The sequence below is a fragment of the Schistocerca cancellata genome, chromosome 3 (genome assembly GCF_023864275.1).
Source record: "Schistocerca cancellata isolate TAMUIC-IGC-003103 chromosome 3, iqSchCanc2.1, whole genome shotgun sequence".
NCBI classification, from domain to species: Eukaryota; Metazoa; Arthropoda; class Insecta; order Orthoptera; family Acrididae; genus Schistocerca; species Schistocerca cancellata.
Window position 1 is genome coordinate 178,117,463 of NC_064628.1, and position 13,172 is coordinate 178,130,634.

Here is a 13,172-nt window from a genome sequence, read left to right on the forward strand (position 1 = left end):
ACATCGACAACATCTTCCTCAGTCGACAATTGCTGGGAAAGAAGAGTGATTTTGCTGGGTTAAAAAAAAAATGGTTCAAATGGCACTGAGCACTATGGGACTGCTGAGGTCATCAGTCCCCTAGAACTTAGAACTACTTGAACCTAACTAACCTAAGGACACCAGACACATCCATGCCCGAGGTAGGATTCGAACCTGCGACCGTAGCGGTCGCGCGGTTCCCGGCTGTAGCGCCTGGGACCGCTCGGTCACACTGGCCGGCTTGCTGGGTTCGTGTACTCATGTAAACTAAGGTTGAAAAATTACGTATATGACAGCCATGGACACGTGTGATACAAAAATAACTATGACTGAATTGCACCGCCTCGTCTCATGCCATATATTCGTTGTTTAGCTGCAGCTTCATGCGTAGGTCTTCGAGCAGCTGCAAGTGACCGTCAATAGCTGCGACCGATGAAGGCTTCCAGCCCCCATTCTGGATTAAATAATTTCCTCTAGTTTATATACCGTGTGTATCTCCAGAAGAGTCGTCCGGCGCATTTTCTCTTGCGTTTCGTTGGATATCTCCAGTATCGTTTACGCATTATGTAGGTGAAGTCAGCCTAAATATTAATGCTTATGACGTCTTTCACGCGACACCCAGTGTCAACTGAAAGATTCAGTTTGTTTCCCGTTACACACAAAATTATTTTTAAATACGAATTTTAGAAGCCCATTCACAAATTATTCGAGTCCGATATTCGATTTTTCGACACGTGTTAATGTGGATAGTAAAACACGAAGAAGAAACAGCGGGGCTGAAATAACAATAAAGGAAAAAAAAAAAAAGAATCAGCGACTCAGTGGCGGTGCTAGTTTCGCGGTAACATTCAGCGCGGGCCAGGTCTCTGTCGTCGCTGCCTAAGTACCGGTCGTTCTAAGGCTTTTTTAATGTATCTGTTTATACATAACGATAAGAGAAATATCGCTCTAGACTACTCTGGGACTACTCTATTCGAACGTAACAATTCGGTTTAAAAAATGTTGTTTGTGACAACAAACCGACGCTATTGACATGGGTACGTAAAATTCCGCTTTAAAAACCATTTTGCTTGTAACGGGCAACAAACCGACGTTTTTCTTCCACAGTCGATATCGCAATATTTGGGCTGACTCCAGCTACAGAATGCAAAAACAAAGTTGCAAATACCTCTAAACCAGTTTTAATTTATTTTATTTTATACTCTGATTAGAGGACAGGGACTGATTTATCCTCAGATTTGTCCTGGAATTTAGAAAGCAGGAAGACGTATCTAGCTCGACTTTAAATTTTTTTAGAGGTTCTCCAACTTATCCTTAAATTGTTAGGGAAGAATTTTATCGTGTTGGCTGACTCAGCAAAATGTGTTAGTTACTTTCAGTGAAATTGTTAGGAAGGTTTTTTTTATATTTTTTGAATGTTCAGTGTCCGTTCCTTCTAAAGAACAGACACTACGCAGATCGAGCATCTTTGAAACACTATATGTAAGTTGAAAGGGGAACACTGATGTCAGCTGTAGCGAGACATCAAGCGTAACCAGTGATGACGAACGAAAATGTGTACTGGACCACGATTCGAACCCGGGATCTCCGGCACATTAGACAGGTGCGGTAACCACTGTACCATCCGGGACAAAGCGTAATCGCGACTACACAGACTACCTCGGTACGCCTCACGGCCGATGCACACTCCCATCAAGCGTCACGTGTCCGCAGTCACAGTCCATTATATTCCTGTTCGCTACTTGGGTTACCGCATCTGCCGAGTTACCAGGAGATCCCGCGCTCGAATCCCGAACCGGTACACATTTTAGCTCGTCGCCACTTAATGTCCCGCTGCAGCTGATAGCAGTGTTCCCCCTTCAATTTACATATAGTATTAGGAAAGAGTTTTTACTATTTAATCAAGATGGCTAACTCATACAAATGTGTTAGTTATCTGACAACGAACTGCACTTTCAACGTATTTATCTTAGCCCATGATGTCTTACTATAATCAAGTATCAAGATGGTATTATCAAAATTTATGCAGTGTTATTGATGAGTTGATTCTGTTCGTGAGTATGGAAGGTAACTTTGCAGTCTGAGTGAGATTTTCGCTCAATCTATACTTTATGCTTTTTATATTTGGGTGATATATATATATATATATATATATATATATATATATATATAGAATGGTCAACGTCGGTCCATCCAGAGGGTGCGGCTGCAAATGAATGCTCCAGGAACTAACAATCCTTGGTTTCAACCTCCCAGTGAATACACTGGACCAACAAGATTACAACCAACAATGACTCGTGCGAGGAATAACAAAAATACCCCAGGTGGTAACAAATCCACCCGTCATCAGATGGGAACCAGGCACTCGGATTCTGGGGAACCTGGACTTACACGATCACAGAGAAAGTCGGATTTCTCTGGCAGACTTCCACACAAAACATACACATTTCTTGGGAACATCAACGTAAACACACTAATCCAACCAGAAAAACTGTAAAAACTAACATTGGAGCTCAACAAACAGAAGATAATGATACTTGCGCTGTAGGAAACCCGCATGGCGACGAAGACACAATGGATTATGGAAACTCCCGTATATTCAATAGCAAGACAGACAAACTAGATGCCAACGGTGCCCCGTTTCTTGGGGCGGCCTTCATGGTACATAATAAGATAATCAATTCAATTATAGAAGTCAATCCAGTTAACAACAGGTTAATGACAATGCGCTTACAGTGTGCAAAGAAGAAATACACCATGAGCAATGTACATGCCCCCACAAACGGGGTAACGAAAAAGACTCTATATCAACAGAGAAATTCTGGACAACACTAGAGACTGGGAAGGCCAAGATCCCCAAAGACGTTATAAAAATTTCATTACGTAATTTCAAAGCACAAATAGGCAGAGGAAAACATCATCAAAGAACTGTGGGAATGTATCAGGCACACAAATATACAAACAGAAATGGCATGAGACTCATCGAAATATGCCAGCAGAAAAATAAGGTAAAGATTATGTTAACATCCCTTAGGAAACATCCACGAAAATAGAAAACATGGAGGTCATCTATACAAGAGATGCGAAAATTACAAAAAGACCACGTAGCGATTTGCTTCCCAGTCCAGAAGCAGAACCACGATGTTCAAGTACGCAGAGGTGCCAATATTGATTCAGGCCACTATCTAACTCTAATCAAGATAACATCGAAGAAAGTTCATCAGTAACAACGCACATAGAAGAGTTTAACACAAAAGAGATCCATATCCAACGTAAAAAAAAAACCAGCAAACACACGGGAATAACACCATAGAAAAATCATACGAAAATCAAAAGAACTAATACCACGGAAAAAAAGGACACCTAACACCTTTGGTGTGAAAAGTCACAAGAAATACTCAAAAAAGCTTTTCAGGACTACAATAGTAAAATATCTGCAGAAAACCTATGTTGTTTTCAAGAATCAAGCAAGGGGCGGCAAAACGTATTAGGCAAACGAAGCAAAAGTACATGAAAGAGCAACTGGATGCTATAGAGGTAAACTTCCGCAACCACAACACGAGAGATTTCTACAGGACCTCCTCAAGGAAGATCAACGGGTACACACCTCAAAATTTGTGCTTCAGGGAACCAGATGGAAAACTAGCAATAACTAACCGAGAGAATTGTCAAGAACTGACACGTTATTTCTCCAATTTACTTAACTGCCCCGAACCTGTAACAAGATTTCCAGTACTCTACCCAACCAGAGTCACTCCCGCCAACATGTGAAGAGATCAACAAACACATACTTAAACTATAAAACAAAAGGACAGCTGGTGAAGACGGCATCATTGCAGAATTACTAAAGAACCTTGGACCAAAGTCACTACAATTGCTTACGCAAATAATCTCTACCATCTGGCAAACAGAAAACTTCCATACGTCTTAAAACGTGCACTTATCCATCCACTGCACAAGAAAGCAGATAGGACGAATGTGAACAGAAGAGTCTCCCTGCTACAAGTTACCTAGAAAAGTTTCTTAGCATGCTTACTCCAGAGAACACGAGAACAGTTAGAACACAAAATTGGTGAATACCAGGCAGGCTTTCGCCCCGGGCGTTCATGAGCAGAACAAATCTTCAATCGGAAAACAATTCCGAAATACAAGGTCATCAGGAATGCACCAATCATTTGGACAATCATAGATTTCAAGAAAGCTTATGATTCTGTTGACCGACAATCCTTGTTGAACGTCTTAGAAGAACAGGGACTCGACCAAAAAACACAACGATTAATCCGACAGTTAACAATATCGAAAGTTAAATTCATGGTTAAATCTCCGGTACCTTAATGATCAAAACTGGAGTGCGCCAAGGCGACGAATTATTCCCACTATTATTCAACCTAGTCTTGGACAAAGTAATAAGGGAATGGGAAAAAGGACTGAAACGTTATGGACACTAGAAACGAACACGACTACGAAGATGCCGGGATAAAATAGAAATATCAGACCTAACTTTCGCAGACGACCTAGCCATACCATCAGACAATGAAGCAACAGTAACCAAACATCCTGAGGTACTAAAAGAATGCGCGGAAAAAGATGGACTGCAAATCTGTTTCTGTAAGTCTGAAGTTTGCTGCTCAAAATTAAACATAACAAAGTTAGACACAAAATATGGCAAAATAAACAGAGCTGCACATTTCAAGTATCTAGGTAAAGTCCTTGACCCTACAAGAGGAGAAAAGATCGCACAGAAGACTCGACAACAAAAAATGAAGAGATCTTTCGGCAAGACACAGCATGTTTATAATAAAATATGCATGTTCATTCACACAAAAGTCAGACACTTCAACACAGTAATCAAACCCTAAATACTGTATGCAAGTGAGACGCTAACACTCCATACGAAAGTGACATGGAAAGCATACAGAAGGAAGAAAAATCATGAGGAAAATTCTCGGCCCAAAGCTGACAGAAGGAGGATGCAGATTACACTCTAGGAAAACTACAGAGAAGATGTCAAACATAGCAGCAGATGTTAGAAGAAGAACGTAGAAGTTCTATGGACATATCATCAGGCTATCACCAAAACGACGCACCAAGAGAATTCTAACATACATTCAAGGGGTGAAATCAACAATGCCATGCATCACACAAATCAAACTGGACCTGGAAGCAGCAAAAATCGATCCAATAGAAACTGAAGACAGAAATGTATACAGGGACAAGAAACACAAGTGGAATATGAGGTCAGAGAATGAAGTCCCAAAGAATCCAGGGACGAAGTGGGCTGAAGATAGAAAGAAACTCCATGGAGAAAAAATGAGTGAATCGTGGAAGATCAGAAAGAATGCTCAAATGAGGCAGAATGCTTTGCGTGATCCTACAAGGTCTCGATGCATATATACAACAACTGAATCGCTTTTAATAATGTTTTCTGCAATATACAGGTTGATTCACGATGAAAAGTTCGCAGTACTTTGCTGACCAAAAACTTAAAATCAGCGAAGATACTCTCAGTTAATTCACAGTTTTACCATGAACTAGTGATGTGTTATATTCGTATTGTAACATCGGATGAAATTTACAGCTGGTGTAACGTACTGGTGTCAATTTATGTATTTCATAAGTTTGCAGCTTCGGCGACTTCTGAAAGTTACACCAGACGGCCAACCAGTGGGGCAAAGCACCATACTTGCCAGCTAGCGATCGCCTATTCGCCTCCTCAAAAAAAGTTCACAGAGCAATATGTTCGGGGAAATGCGAGCGTGTGGCCATATTGAAGTCTGGAAACTTGTGAACTCGACGCTGATGCGGCAGCAAGTTAGTAACGAGCATCTAGCCCAGTCAGCTGTGCCGCCCGTGCGCCGTCCTAAACGATCTTTGGCGCCTCTGTCGTGCGAGAACGATCTCCACGAGCTGCAGTTTAGAGCACGCGGATCGCTGATCGAGAGACTCCTTAAACGTCAATGCCCCTCACTTTCTCTCACGACAAAGGACTTGGCCCGATGGTATTTACTTCTACCACTCTGTACATTTTAGAAACAAAAATACAGGCGTTGTACACCAATTGTCTACCTCACTGTCTCCAATTTACATGTTCTAAAAGACTGTATAAGAGTATAACGCAGTGGCTTTCACTGCGCACGGTATTTTTACACTATCCGTATGTTTTTTTTTAAATTTTTGTCTCGTGTTTAATATAAATTGATAAAAGATATTATGGACTGGCAAAACGACTACTCTCCGTCAGGTAAATAGAATGAACGTATGGCATCGTTGGCCGGGAGGCCCCATTCGGGGAAGTTCGGCCGCCAAGTGCAAGTCTTATTTCAGTCGACGCCACATTGGGTGACTTGCGCACCGGTGATGAGAATTAAATGATGAGGAGGACAACACAACATCCAGTCCCTGAGCGGAGAAAATCTCCAACCCGGCCGGGAATCGAACCCAGGCCCCCTTGCATGGTAGGCGATCCCTTGACCACCCAGCTAAACAGGCAGACTTCATCTGGTGTTCTACATTATGACTGGCCACCGCATATAGAATCTACAGTTCGTCTCAAGATGGACACAAATTACCATCCAACCGATGCACTCGACTGGAGTTAAACTGAGACCATGTTTGGTACAGAACTTGGAACTCCTCCTTCAGCCATGTACTAACAGCAGGGAATATCACAAACGGGACAACGATGTCAGAGTTTACCGCTTACAGTTAAGAAGATTGATGGCTTCTGCTGAAAATTGCTTCACTGTGTAGATTACTATAATCACACTAACCATTAAACAGCCACTATGTAATATAATCGTTGCTACTGAGTAAACGATGGATAATGTAAGATAATCATTGCTACTACAATTTCTCGAATTTCACTGTGTTTACCAAAGAATACCCAAGCTACTGTATGGTGGTGGAGCCTCATATGTGTCTGCGAGACTCATAAGTATTTCTTCTTCATAATGTTGTTTTTTCACAAAGACAAAAATGAAAATGTGAATAATTGCTACATCAGCTAGGTTTTATTGACATCGGTATCAATGTGTGATGTAGTTAAAAACGATAATTGTTATTTACTTTCCGAATACGTACTTCAGATGTTTGGTTTCGGAATCAATGTGGTCCTCATAAGAAACAATTTTTCTCTGGGTACCAATGCATTTAGAACTGCTCTCTTCTGGACTGAATGATTAAAACTCTAGGCACTAAGATATAAATCACTGTGTGTAGCCTTGCGGTACACTAAGTAGCCGAGATGTCCATCCACATTATGGTTATTGGGATTCTTTGTGATTAAAGAGATTCTAGACATACCGGTTATAATTTTAGCTGTACGTGGGAGTGAGCTCTCGATGCAGAGAAGAAGCAGAGATATCCGTCGCAATGGTTCAGCTAATACGGGAACGGTGGCGCCACCAGTGCAGACATTGACACCATCTGTTACAGTATTATGTAGTTAACGACCGACCAGAAGTCGTCAGTGGACTATATAAGTCCGCCGCAGCAGCAGTTTTGAGTCAGTTACTCCTGACGAAGATGATGGAGATAATCGTCGCAAGTTCGAGATCTTACCCTGAATCGACAGGAAAGAAGTCAGAGAATGTTTTATACAACAGGTACGTTGCGAAAGACCTCGTTCTCAATGAACAGATAGTTCCATTCCGTAGGCGGTGTACATTTACGCAGTGCATTAACTCGAAACCTGGGAAGTATGAAGTAAAGGCTTTAAGGAAATGTGATTACAAAAATTTTTACCCACTGAAAGGGCTAACGTATCTCGGAAAAAAAGGAAATGAAAGAGGTACTCGTACAAATATTGATTTCAATGTTGTCACAACCACATCCGTAGTTGCCGAAATATCACAGTGGATAACACAATTGACAATTTCTTCACATCCATGGAGCTGGCGATTTTCTATTACAACGTGGGTTAGCATTTTTTGGGACGATTCGACAAAATGAAACATTCGTACATAGAGACTTTTTTCCAAAGAAAAGCCGAATTATCGTTGTCGGTGTTGGCTTGATGTTGCATCACTGAACTGTTCACAGTAACTGACTTTAAGTCCTACCTTCCTATACATAAAGAATTCTACTGCCGTTATACAGTTTTCTGCTGTTGTTGATAGTAGCCTGTGCTCGTCTGATTAAAAACCTTTATCTTCCTTCCATTTGACTTCATTGATCCCCACTATATCAACCTTCTTTATTCAGGTTTCTAGCTTCCCTATCAAATTAAAACTTCAGACATTCCACTCTCCGATTCGTCGAACGTTATTGTTTCGTTCATTATGCACACAAATATTTTGCACTGAAATTGGAAGACTCATTTAGTACTGATTATCAGATGTAATACGTTGGAAGAGGCTGTAAAATAAGTATCTTGTTGTATTTAGAAAGGTATTATACGTCTGAAAGTAGCGAAAGAGAGAATGGTGAGGAAACAGAAGTAACAGTGGAACTTGATAGAGTGTTACCTAACTTTCTCTTTGCACTAGCGCCTCCGCATGTAACTGCAGATTGCGGGCCGGTGATTCTTCTTATGATCACGTAAATTATGGAGGCAATTTATTCTTCGCGAACGGTAAACAGTATGCGCTATGTCAGAGACTCTCATTATTCTTTCGCCGCGAGACTTCTGAGTACCTAACCCTGACCATATGACGTCCAACATGTAGCCAGTGAGGTACACACCTTCTACCCGACGTGCGCTCAACACGTGTGCAGCTCCAGAAATGCCAGAAAAGTGAAACTGAGTGATCCTGTTTTGTTCCGTACTCAGACCACATCTGGTGAACAGTGTAACCTTCCCATCCGCATAATTTATTTATTATTGTCAAAGCAGTTACAGTATACGGACTATGCCATTATGAAGTCCAACCTTTTCACACGCACGTCTTTCATCATACTACTCAATAACATTATTCAGTAAATAAGATGCAATGTAACATTAAGCAAATACAATCAGACACGTGGTTGATTTAACCTTCCTCGAGGCAACCCACTAATGTTGTTGCTGTTACTTTCCTGGCTGGAGGTACACGTAGTGATTTTACGTGTTATTCGGAGTAATAAATCAACATACAAAATTTGGTGGAAAAACTTTACTTGAAGAATCCATTTACTGACGAAATTGTCTCGGATTTCCAGCTAGGTGGTAGTGTCAAAATATAGCAACGCCTCCAATGGTGTCGTATTCATATTCTGGCGAAATGCCGAGATTTAGCTGAGTCTTTAATTTTCACTTTTGTTTTAAATCTTCAGTCGTCAATTCCTATCGCCTGCTCACACATATCTATTTCATGGATATGTTGAAAATAAGACAGCCATGCTTGAAAATTTTTTTTATTGAAAAATAACGAGTTTCGCCTCAGTTAGGCGTTTTCAGATTCTCTGAAAAGAAAGAGGGAGCTAACCAAATAACTATCCCACAAACATTATAAGTCATGCTTCTAAGATGCACCACTAATTTAATTAACCGCAAGCAACATTCACGTAAAACTGTCAAATGAAGTTCAATGTGCCGGCTACCAAAGCTCTGTCTCAACCATGTACACGTAAAACCGCCTGGATGAAAATCCGATATAATAACTAAAATTAACTGTGGGAACGCTTCCGAAATAAATCCACGCCACAACGAAAACGAGGTCTAACATATTGATAAGGAAACCAACGACGAATTACGGATATCTTTTTGAAACTGTTATGGCAGCAAATAGAGCACTTCGTAGAGGCACGCGTACATCATGTTGGCCTCGACGCCAAACATCCGAGCTGTCTTAAGCAGCGGCGCTAGAACTACTGAACTGCGGATGGCCGCATATGGACGAGCTAATATAACGACAGAATAACAGTCGGAGCTAGTTATAAACAAGACTAATGTCGAACTGATTAACCTATATTTGATAAGAAGGGCTGAATTAGTATAAAACTAAAATGTAATGAAAATTAAAATTAGTGAACAGGTAATATGGGCCATCCAATCACGCACAATACCATGATGTTACTTTACATAATAGGTAAACAGTACTGTGATGAGCGATGGTAAAATTAAACGTAAGCTGGCAAGCACGACATGGATAAAGCATACGCAAGCAGCGTCCATATACAATGACGTAAACAAAATAAATGTAAAATTGCAATAAAACTTCTACAAACTCTAAATACGTTAAAAAAAGTTATGTCTTAAAGACGTTAAATAAATGGCTGAGGGGCAGAATTCTGTGACACTGCACTATTAAATACATGCCCTAAACCCACACATATTAAAGTGTTTCAGAATCAAAACAGTCATAGCTGGGATATTATTTAATATCAGTAGCGTGTTTCACTCTTTTGGGGCGTCATCAGATTGTATAAAAGTAGCTGGATATAAAAACCACCCGTCATAAAGCCATAAAAATGCAAAATGGACGCAACTCTAACAGGGTATCTAATCCATCCGTCATAAAAATATATAAAATGCAAGGTGGGCCTGGACCATACCAGATGACCGCACCATGGTAGTAAAAAATTGGGCCACGCTTACAAAAAACAAGTGGTATGAGCCGCAAGCAGCACAATATCCCTTTGGCGAGCTCAGGTACACCACTGTACAATAATATTTTTGTGCACGCCAAGGGAACATTGTGCTACGTGCAGCTGATAACTCCTTTCCTTTGTAAGTGTGGCCCTGTTTTGTACTACTATGGCGTGGTCAGTTGATGTGTTACAATTTTTACGTTTTATGTGGGATGGATTGCATATCCAGTTACCGTACGTCCATTTTCCATTTTACATGGCTTTATGTTGGATGGGTTTTACTTTTACAATTTTTGCTGATGCCTTAATACGGTGAAATGCATCATTGACATTAATTGATTTCACAACAAGCATGTTTTTATTCTGCAATAATTCCACAACGGAATAGAATATCTTTTACAGTTATGTTAAGTGTTAATACAGGACAATAAAAAACCTTACCATTTAAGTGCCTACATAGAGGTAATGGGATTAAAACTCATTTTACATCATACAAAAGGATAGTTAATAGAAGGTCCTGAACCAGCTGCACACTGAATAGATCGTAGGATTTTTTTTTTTTTTTTTACTTTTTCTTTAAGTCCTCTGACTGGTCTGATATGGCCCGCCACGAATTCCTCTCCTGTGCCAACCTCTTCATCTTAGAGTAGCACTTGCAAACTACTTCTCAATTATCTGCTGGATGCATTCCAATCTCTGTATTCCTTTTCAGTTTTTACTCTCTACAGCTCCGTCTAGTACCATAAAAGTTATTCCCTGACGGCTTAACAGATGTCGTCCCATCCCGCCCCGTCTTCTTCTCAGTGATTCAATATATTCCTTTCCTTGGCAGTTCTGAACCTCCTCATTGCTTACATTATAAGTCAACCAAATTTTCATCTGGAAAATTAACTTCAGCTAATTCGTGATCACCAGTTATGATACGTTTCTCGCTGTTCTCAATTCCCCTTCCAATTACTTTCGTCTTTCTGCGATTTGCTCTCAATCCATATTCTGTACTCATTAGACTCTTCATTCCAATCAGCACATCCTGTAATTCTTCCCCACATTCACTGAGGATAGCAATGTCATCAGAGAATCATACTATCAGTGACGTCCTTTCACCTTGAATGTTAATTTCTCTGCTGAACATTTCTTTTATTACTGTCTTAGCTTCCTCGATATATATGTTGAACAGTAAGGGCAAAAGACTACGTCAATACCTCACAACCCTTTTAACTCGAGCACTTCGTTCTTGGTCTTCCTCTCATAGTTTTCCCTCTTGGCTTTTGTACATATTGTATGTTGCCCGTTTCTTCCTTTAGCTTTCCCATTTTTTTTCTCAGAATTGAGATCATCTAGCACCATATGACACTGTCGAATGCTTTTTCTACGTCGTCTAATACTATTAACGTGTCTTGATTTTATCTTCTGTCTTTGTTCGGTTATCAACAGCAAGGGTACAATTGCCTCGCTTGTGCCCTTCTCTTTCCTAAACTCAAACTAATCGTGGTCTAACACATCCTCAGTTTTATTTTCCATCCGTCTTCATATTATTCTTGTCAGCAACTTGGATGCATGTATTGTTAAGCTGATTGTGTGATAATTCTCGCACTTGTCGGCTCCTGCTATCTTGCGAAGAGTGGGGATGATGTTTTCCGAAAGTCTGAGGGTATACCCCCCGTATAATACATTCCACACTTCAACGTAATAATCGTTTTTTTTTAACTTCGCGGGATTTTAGAAATCCTAATGGATTGTTAATTGTCTCTACTGCCTTATGTGATCTTAAGTCTTGCAAAGCTCTTTGAAATTGTGATTTTAATACCGGATCCCGTGTCTCTTCTACATCTATTTCTGTTTCTTCTTCTATCACGTCATCAGAGAAGTCTCCTCCCACACAGGGGTCTTCAGTGTAGGCCTACTCATCGCACCCATCGATTCTCCCCTCTGCCGTTAACATTACTACCCCCACTGCTGACTTAACGTTAGCACCTTTGATTTAAATTTCACCGAAGGCTGTTTTGACTTTTCTATACGATGAGTGGATCCTTCCAACGGTTAATTATTTTTCGATTTCTTCACATTCTTCATGCAACCATTACGCTTTAGCTTCACTGAACTTCGTATTTAACTCATTCTTGAATTACTTGTATTTCTGTGTTCCTGAATATCACTTAACGTTTGTGTATTTTCTTCTTTTATCTATCTACTGAAGTATTTCTTGTGTTCCCCAGCCGGCCGGAGTGGCCGTGCGGTTCTAGGCGCTACAGTCTGGAACCGAGCGACCGCTACGGTCGCAGGTTCGAATCCTGCCTCGGGCATGGATGTGTGTCATGTCCTTAGGTTAGTTAGGTTTAATTAGTTCTAAGTTCTAGGCAACTGATGACCATAGAAGTTAAGTCGCATAGTGCTCAGAGCCATTTGAGCCTTGTGTTCCCCATTTTTTCTTCACAGGTACCTTCTTTGTGCCTACGTTTCTCTTTCCAGCTTCTGTGAAAGTACGTTTTAAAGATGATCACTCTTCCTCAACTGAACTGCCTGCAGAGCTAATTCTTATTGCAGTATCTATAGCCTTGGAGAGCTTCCAAAGTACCCCTTTAATCCTTGGTACTTCCGTATCCCATATAGTTGTGCACTGATTCTTCGTAAACTGTCTCTTA